This window comes from Echiichthys vipera (genome assembly GCF_963691815.1).
Source record: "Echiichthys vipera genome assembly, chromosome: X".
Lineage (NCBI taxonomy): Eukaryota > Metazoa > Chordata > Actinopteri > Perciformes > Trachinidae > Echiichthys > Echiichthys vipera.
This window is the reverse complement of record NC_139825.1, coordinates 43,127,307-43,136,201: the sequence shown is the minus strand read 5'-3', so window position 1 is coordinate 43,136,201 and position 8,895 is coordinate 43,127,307.

Genomic DNA, 8,895 nt, shown 5'->3' with positions numbered 1-8,895 from the left:
TTGGATCAGCCACTTAAAGAGGACAGGAACAGACTACAACTGACACACAGTGATGGACATACAGAGGACATGCTGGATTATTACAGTAGAATTGTATCAAAAGCTCCTGGGAAAGGTTGAAAGTACATCCTCTGCTGGGCATTTTTCTAAATGCCTTCATCCAAGAAACTTCAAGGTTTCCACAGCAGACACAGTGTTGTTCAGATTGGTGATGGGGGCTCCTGTATTTCACTGTCATCTCCACACTTCTTAGGGGGTTTAGCTCCTGGTTGCTCTGATCGCATCAGAGGACCAACCCCTTGTCTGTTTCAGACTCAATCCTGGCTGAGGCCAATTATGACCATTGTGTCATTTGCAAGTTTCAGGAGTTTGAGTTGTTAATAGAAACACAAGAGTAGTGGAGAGAGCATACATCCCAGTGCTGATGCTCCAGTTGCTGGATGTGATGTTTCCCTGCCTCACCAGCCGCCACTGGTCCGTCTGGTACTTTGTGATAGAGTAATGCTAAGTTCCCACTCAGTGCATTTACATTCAGTTTAAAAACCTGATTATATTCTGGTTACGGGAATACTCTGGTTTCTCAAATGGCATGCATGTAAACAGCTTAACCGGAGTTATTATAAGGTTTTGCGTCTGTACATGCTCCGTATGTTACAACTCCCCCTCCCCACTCCGCGGCGGTGGTTTTTGACCCGGAAATAGAATAAACCAGGAAGCAACGGTGCTGAAAACAACAGTAAACAATAACACAAGCGTTACCTTTAAACCGAGGGAGGGCTTCACCAAGAAACATCACTACCAAGAAGATCCATTTCTGTTGTAATTCTGTGCAAAAGTCGGTAAGTTGGCAGAGCGCCACCTGCTGTACCGGAGGTCAGGTTACTCCTGTCGCTTTCCCATTCTCCCCCGCTCATGTATACTGGGGGAACTTCAATAATCTGATTGTTCCCTTAACCGGGGAAAGACCATTTTTGGGTTACTGATGTGTATATATGACTTCAGTGTCATGAACGGTACAGGGAATAACTCAGAGGGACGGGACCCAAATGCAGACATGGAAGCGGAGTACGGTTTTAAACAAATATCCAGTAACAGGTGAGAAAGTACAAAACGAAAGACGACGGGATGATCGAGGGGAGGCAGGAACGGGGATGTAGACGAGGGACCGGGATCTCGGGAAACTACAAAGAAAAGGAACAAAGAAACAATTAGAAACAAACACAGAGCGAAAAACCAAGCATGCGTAAACGGGAGCCAACCAACGAGACACGGTAACACGTAAATGAGGAAATGGTCTGGCGCTGAATGTGTCCCACATCCGGCTTTTTATGCTGCAGGCGTTGATTAGGGAATCAGCAACAGCTGTGCAGGGCCACGCCTTCCAGCTATAGACAAACAACACAGAAGGGAAGACACATGCAGGGAAAACAGACGGGGAGACAAACCAAGAACAAAAGGAAGAGGGAAAGGCCTGACAGGACTGGGATCCTGACATTTAGTCCTTATCTGACACAGCTTTTTGAGCTCCCTGACAGAAGCGAAACCTACAAGGGGCAGAGTATGAGCAGAAAATAGTAACAATGACACAATTGTTTCTGGATTTTTTTTGAAAGTAGGTAGGACTAATACCAGAAGGTGAGCTTAAGCTAGGGACTACTGCATTGAACACTGATCATCTACACTTAAGCAGGACTGTTGGTGAAGAGGTTCAGTCACATTCTGGCCTTGATCTGGAAAACAAAGGTTTCTTTGGGACCAGGATGATTGTGGGGTGTTTGAAGCCACTTCACACAGGTCAGTGGAGACTTTGGGGCAGGAGGGCTCTTGAATTGTGTGTGTAAGGGAGCTGATAGACATCTTCTTAACAGGGCAGAGGGGAAGGGCGATGGGGTGGCAGGGGGGAGTAGGTGTTGATTGATTTTGGGGGCGGGGGAGGGGTGTGAAAGTGGACTTGTCAAACCTGCAGTAAGGGCGCACTCACACTGTCCTCCCGCACCGCGCCCCAGGCTTTAGGGTACTTGTCCCCCCTCCCTCTCCCCCCCGCGCCCCAGCCCCGTTTGTACTCACACTGCCAGGGCCTCGGCCAATGCTTCTTGCTGTCCATACGTCATCACGCCGTAACACGTCACACCATTGATCGCGTGTGTGTGGCTTTGTTTACAAATCTTTCCATAGACCTCTGAGTTTTTGTGCGACTTGTCGACTGTTTTTGAATCTTTTCATCGACCAAATCTGCAGTAAACACTCCACCTCCACATCACACCAACGTGAACCTTTCACCACCATTGTTGTTGTTGTTGTTAAATGTCCGCGCATGGTCCATCCTTCTATTTTCTATGTCCGAACAGGCGCACATACTGCTACCTCCGTAGGGCTCGTGCTCGTGCTCGTACACGTGCGCACGCTTGTGCTCGTACATGTGCAAACGGCTCCGCTAAAGCCCACCTCGGCGGAACGGGTGCACTCACACTGCTTAAACGTACTAGGCTTTAGCTGAAAAAACTGTTTTGGCCCGGGACAGAACGACAGTGTGAGTGCGCCCTAAAGTACATGTAGGTTGTAGGCCACTTGATGGGTCTTCACATTAAGGGGAATGTTTCCTGTAGTTAGTGAGGTCCCATAGGCCCATCCACATTAGAGCTTTTTAAATCGTAAAAGCATCACATTTGCATGCAAAGGTTTCAATTTGATGTCTTGTCTATGTCAAACAGAGGCATAATATTCCTCTTTTCCCAAAAGAAAAAGACAGCTTTCTGGGATAGCCGTGCAGCACAAAGTTAGGCGTACAGTGACGTATGACCTACGCGTCGGAAGAGGTTAGCCCTGTGGTCTGATAATTGACTGTGATGGTCAGCATCTCACGGATTTCACAGGCTTTCCAGTTATTCATCACGACCGTCGATATTTTGCCGTCTCTTGTTTCTGTGATCAGCTGTTCCTGCTTTTAAAACTCCTGGCAGTGGGTCGCACAACAGTTCACGTCATCGACACCTCCGCCCAAGTCACGCCTGTGCCGCCAAGACGCATCAACTCGATTGACATGGAAATCGAGCTGCAAATATGTGTAGGGTCCGACCCGTCATATTAGGGCGCTAAATCAGGCCGGCAATGTGCCTCAGAGCGTGATCACACTGTCCTCCCGGACCATGACCCGGACTTTAGGGTACTTGTCCCCCCTCCCTCTCCCCCCCACGCCCCAGCCCCGTTTGTACTCACACTGCCTGGGCCTCGGCCAATGCTTCTTGCTGTCCATACGCCATCACGCCGTAACACGTCACCGCATTGATCGCGTGTGTGTGGCTTTGTTTACAAATCTTTCCACAGACCTCGGAGTTTTTGTGTGTCTTGTCGACTGTTTTTGAATATTTTCATCCGACCAAATCTGCAGTAAACACAACGTGAACCTTTCACCACCATTGTTGTTGTTGTTAAATATCCGCGCATGGTCCGTCCTTCTATTTACATGTCCGAACAGGCGGACATAACGCTACTGCCGTAGGGCTCGTGCTCGTACACGTGCGCACGCTCGTGCTCGTACATGTGCAAACGGCTCCGCTAAAGCCCACCTCTTTCAAGCGGGCCGTGGAGGGCCAGCTGGCCCCAGTTGAGCGCGGAGCAGGTGCGCTCACACTACTTAAAGGTACTAGACTTTAGCTGAAAAACCGGTTTTGGCCGCGGCCAAAAGGACAGTGTGATCACGCCCTCAGTCTGTCTGAATTTGCGGACCAGGCCACAAAAAAGGCAGCCAAATTACCATCTTACTGTCCAGTGTAAAAACACCTATGGAAGCAGGATCAATCGAGTGGCGATGTCTCGCCCCTCCTGTTAGACCCCCATGGGACCTCTGAGATCCTAAAAAATGAAAGGGTCTCAATGCAGATAATTTAATTATTTGCTGGTCCCAGTTGTTATATGCCCTTGTTATATGCCCTGAATTAGATAACAAAAGGTTATCTCAGGACACTTTACAGAGTAGTTAAAGACCACACTCTGTGACTTATTTATGATTTACATAGACCCAACAATTCCCCCATGGAGTACAGTGGCAACGAAAACCTTCCCTATAACAGACAGGAACGTCGGACAGACCCAGCTCTGTGGAGGACGGACATCTGTCTGCACCGGAGAGAGGAATATATAATAATATAACAGGTAGGATAGCTAAAGCAATGTGAATATGACTTAAAAATTAATACAGCAGAACAGCAAGAAACAGGCGCAGCTAAAGTGACAGAACATGACAATGACAATAACAATTATAATAGTAAATATGAAGTTGAATTAGTTACAGCCATTGATGAGACATGAATGATACAGACAGAGAGGAGAGAAGCTCAGAGTATCAGAAACAGTATTATCCCCCGTCAGACTAGGCCTATAGCAGCATCATCAAGCAGAACAAAATCAGCTTAGACATACATGCAGGCTCTCAGAGAAATTGAATGCCAATAACAACATATCTAAGGGCTTGTAAGCCCTAGGTGTAAGCTTTACTGAAAAGGAAAGTTTTACGTTCCAGAGGAGAGGAGCTTGGTAGCTGAAGGCTCTGCCTCCTATTCTACTTTTGGAGACTCTAGGAACGACACGTAGCCCTGCATTTTCAGAGCGTAGCGGTCTAGTTGGGTAATACGGTACTATGAGCTCTTTTAGATACGACGGAGCCTGACCAATAAGAGCTTTGATGAGATTTTAAATACTATTCTAGATTTTACAGGTAGCCAGTGCAAAGAGGCTAATACAGGAGAAATATGTTCTCTTCGATTTGTTTTAGTTAGTACACGAGCTGCAGCATTTTGGACCAACTGGAGACTCTTAACAGACTTATTGGAGCCGCCTGATAATAAGCAGTTGCAGTAGTCCAGCCTAGAACAACAAATGCATGAACAAGTTTCTCTGCATCTTTCTGAGACACAATGTTCCTTATTTTCCCAATGCTACGCAGGTGAAAATATGCAGTCCTTGTTGTTAGTTTTATGTGAGAATCGAAGGACTTATCCTGATCAAAAATAACACCCAGATTCTTTACTGTGGTGCTGGAGGACAACACAACATCATCCAGAGTAACAATATCTTTAGCTATTGAGTTTCGGAGGCCTTTGGGGCCAAGTACAATAACTTCAGTTTTGTCTGAGTTTAACATCAGAAAATTGCAGCTCATCCAGCTTTTTATTCCCTTAATGCACATTTGAAGTTTATCTAACTGATGGGTTTCTTCTGGTTTGATCGATAAATATAATTGTGTATCATCAGCATAACAATGAAAACTTATGGAGTGCTTCCTTATAATATTTCCTAAGGGAAGCATATATAAGGTGAATAGAATTGGTCCAAGGACAGAACCCTGTGGGACTCCATTACTAACTTTATTGTACTAAAGTGGAAGTCCTGTCATTGACATGTTCAAACTGAGATTGATCTGATAAATAAGACATGTACAATTTTTGGGTTATTTTCATTTTCTGCAAATTCTTTATACCTCTTCTCCACAACGTAATGGAGGAAAATATCAGTCATTTGACTCTAGTCGTACAGTAAGTCTTTTATCTATCTGATAAATACGACTTAAACCAGCTTAATGCGGTTCATTTATGCCAATTACATGCTCCAGTCTCTGTAGCAGGAGGTGATGGTCAATAGTGTCGAAGGCTGCACTAAGATCTAGTAAAACAAGTACAGAGACAAGTCCTTTGTCTGGGTTTTCACACCGTGGCAACTTTATTTATAACAAGCTACCAGCGACCAATTTAGATACTTATTCAGACCATCAGGGAAAAGGGAGAAATATCTGGTCGGCCTAATTCCTTCACATGCAGCTGCTCAGAGTACAGTTCAGTCTGTGGGCTCAAGTCTCTCTCCACGAAGCAGCACTGTTGTTGTTAGTATAGGGTTTTGCCGGTTTGGTTACGCCTCGGGGGGGGCATTTTCAAATCTCCCCACTCTGGGACCCGGTTTCCGCTGCATGTGGATGGTCGGCCAAAACGATACTAAAGTTGTGCGGTTACAGAAAAACGTGTCTTTGTGTGGATGCACCCTGAGGCTGTAGAGAAAACCCAATGAGAAAGACTACTTGTCATGTTGCATATGTGAAGTCATGTCACGGGTGGTGACGTATATCATTCGCATCGAAAGCAGCGAAGAGTGGTAGTTCACAAATTGGCCTCACAAAAACCTTTGCGATAAATCGTAGGTTTATTTTGCATGAAAGATTATCTTTAAAAACCACATATACATATATACATATGCAAAATTCAAGGCACAATTCAAACGTGGCGAGAAAATAATTTTTATTAGCCATAGGGAATACATGCATCAGAAATTCATACTGATGTCCCATGTACCAGAAATACAACGGCGGGACTTCATCACTCTATTGGCGGAAAACCTGTTTTTCATGGTTTGTTCCATTTGGGAATTCAGAATATCTAAGTTACCAGCTGGACCAGCCCCCTGAAGTTGGGTTCCTGATTCAGTAAGTCAGGAGAACGTCACCAACTCCGACCTCACAATCCAACATGGCTGCTCTGAGCATTGAACACTACACATACAGTATCTTGTACTAGGGAGCTGGCAGAGCAAGTGTGTTTCACGTCCGATGATGTAGACATTTGAATTCTCACATACAGCTCCTCCTGGCAATTCAATTAAATTAAATTGCATTTTATTTATAGTGCCAAATCATAACAAAAGTTATCTCAGGACACTTTACAGAGTAGGTAAAGACCACACTCTATGACTTATTTATGATTTACAGAGACCCAACAATTCCTCCGTAGAGTACGGTGGCAACGAAAACCTTCACTATAACAGACAGGAACATCAGACAGACCCAGCTCTGTGGAGGACGCACATCTGTCTGCACCGGTTTGGGAGGAGGAGAAGGAGAGAGAAAGAGAGAAAAGACGGACAGATGGACAGAGAGAGACCATCACAGAGCCAGACACACTTCCAGTAACAATAATAATATCTATAGTAACGTGAATACGACTTGTGTGTTATAGCAGTTAATACAGCAGAATAGTAGAAACAAGCACAGCTAAGGTGATTATAGTAGTAGCAGGAAGCGTCATGCAGGACCACGGCAGCAGGCACCACCACGATCAGCAGAGACCTGCGAGATGACAAAGCACAAACAACTCCAGGGAAGAAGTGAATTAGTAACATGCATTGATGAGACATGAATGATACAGACAGAGAGGAGAGAAGCTCAGAGTATCTGGAAAAGTATTATCCCCCGGCAGACTAGGCCTATAGCAGCGTCATTAAGCAGAACAAAATCAGCTTAAAAATAACAACATAGCTAAGGGCTCCCAAGCCCTAGCTGTAAGCTTTATCAAAGAGGAAAGTTTTAAGTTTACTCTTAAATATGGGGACAGTGTCTGCCTCCAGAATAACACTTGGGAGTTGGTTCCAGAGGAGAGGAGCTTGGTAGCTGAAGGCTCTGCCTCCCATTCTACTTTTGGAGACTCTAGGAACGACAAGTAGCCCTGCATTCTCAGAGCGCAGCGATGTAGTCGGATAATACGGTACTATGAGCTCTTTAAGATACGATGGAGCCTGACCACTAAGAGCTTTGTACGTAAGGAGAAGGATTTTAAATTCTGTTCTAGATTTTACAGGTAGCCAGTGCAAAGAAGCTAATACAGGAGAAATATGTTCTCTTTGATTTATTTTAGTCAGTACACGAGCTGAAGCATTTAATTTCAGGTTTGTAATGCTTGTGTGAAAGTGGCTCATGTTAATGACTTGCAGGTGTGAGCAGGTGGTGCGGCCTTGTTCAGACAGAAACCAGCACATCATTAAACGCGCTGTACTCAACATTCAGAGCATTAATAAAGCAGCAAACTAATATTTGTTATGTAAAGATATAGTCAAAGCGTCCTGGGCAGAGAATGAAGTCACTCATATAAGTCATTTTCACATTACTAAAGATATTATTATAGTTACTGGAAGTGTGTCTGTCTCTGTCTTTGTGTCTGTCTTTGTCTCTCTCTGTCCATCTGTCCGTCTTTTCTCTCTCTCTCTCTCTCCTTCTCTTCCTCTCTCCGGTGCAGACAGATGTGCGTCCTCCACAGAGCTGGGTCTGTCTGACGTTCCTGTCTGTTATAGTGGAGGTTTTCAACGCCACCGTACTCTACGGGGGAATTGTTGGGTCTCTGTAAATCATAAATAAGTCATAGAGTGTGGTCTTTACCTACTCTGTAAAGTGTCCTGAGATAACTTTTGTTATGATTCGACACTATAAATAAAATTGAATTGAATTGAATTGAACTCGCCACATGTGCATGTTATTGAAAAAAACGTCCATATTTCACATATTGGGGAACGGTCTGTGAGAGCTGTGTGGAGGCAATCCCAGCCCACTTTTTCAGTATTTAGAGTTCAGCTTCTTTCACATAATTTAAGAGTTATATATCAATCCACCCCTGTACAGTTGTTATAAACAGGGGAGTTAGCTATAGAGACTGAAGAATAAATAATCAATGAGTGAAGTATTATAATCATGTGTTAGCGTGTGTATTAGTAATGATTAATGTGATAATAATACACAATAAGTATACTCATTTAAGAGTGTGATAGTATGTGCCTCTGCTATTATTTGACCAGGCCCAAGCCTTCTGCAAAACACCAGCACACGAACATGGCAGTCAGTCAAGGTCACAAGACATTGAAATAGCCAGCTTGCACAAACGCACCTAGCAACTAGTTGAGATTAGAGAATTGCCGTTCGCAAACAAAAACCGTATAAGGAGGCAGGGACAGGGAGGATGAGAGTATGTGCTTCTTTCACAGATAAAGAAGAAGAGTCCTGTGGAAACAGAGGTTACCCCGATGCACGGGGAGGAAGATGGAGGCTGGAGCAGCGGCTACTTCTGAAATACACATATGCACGCACAA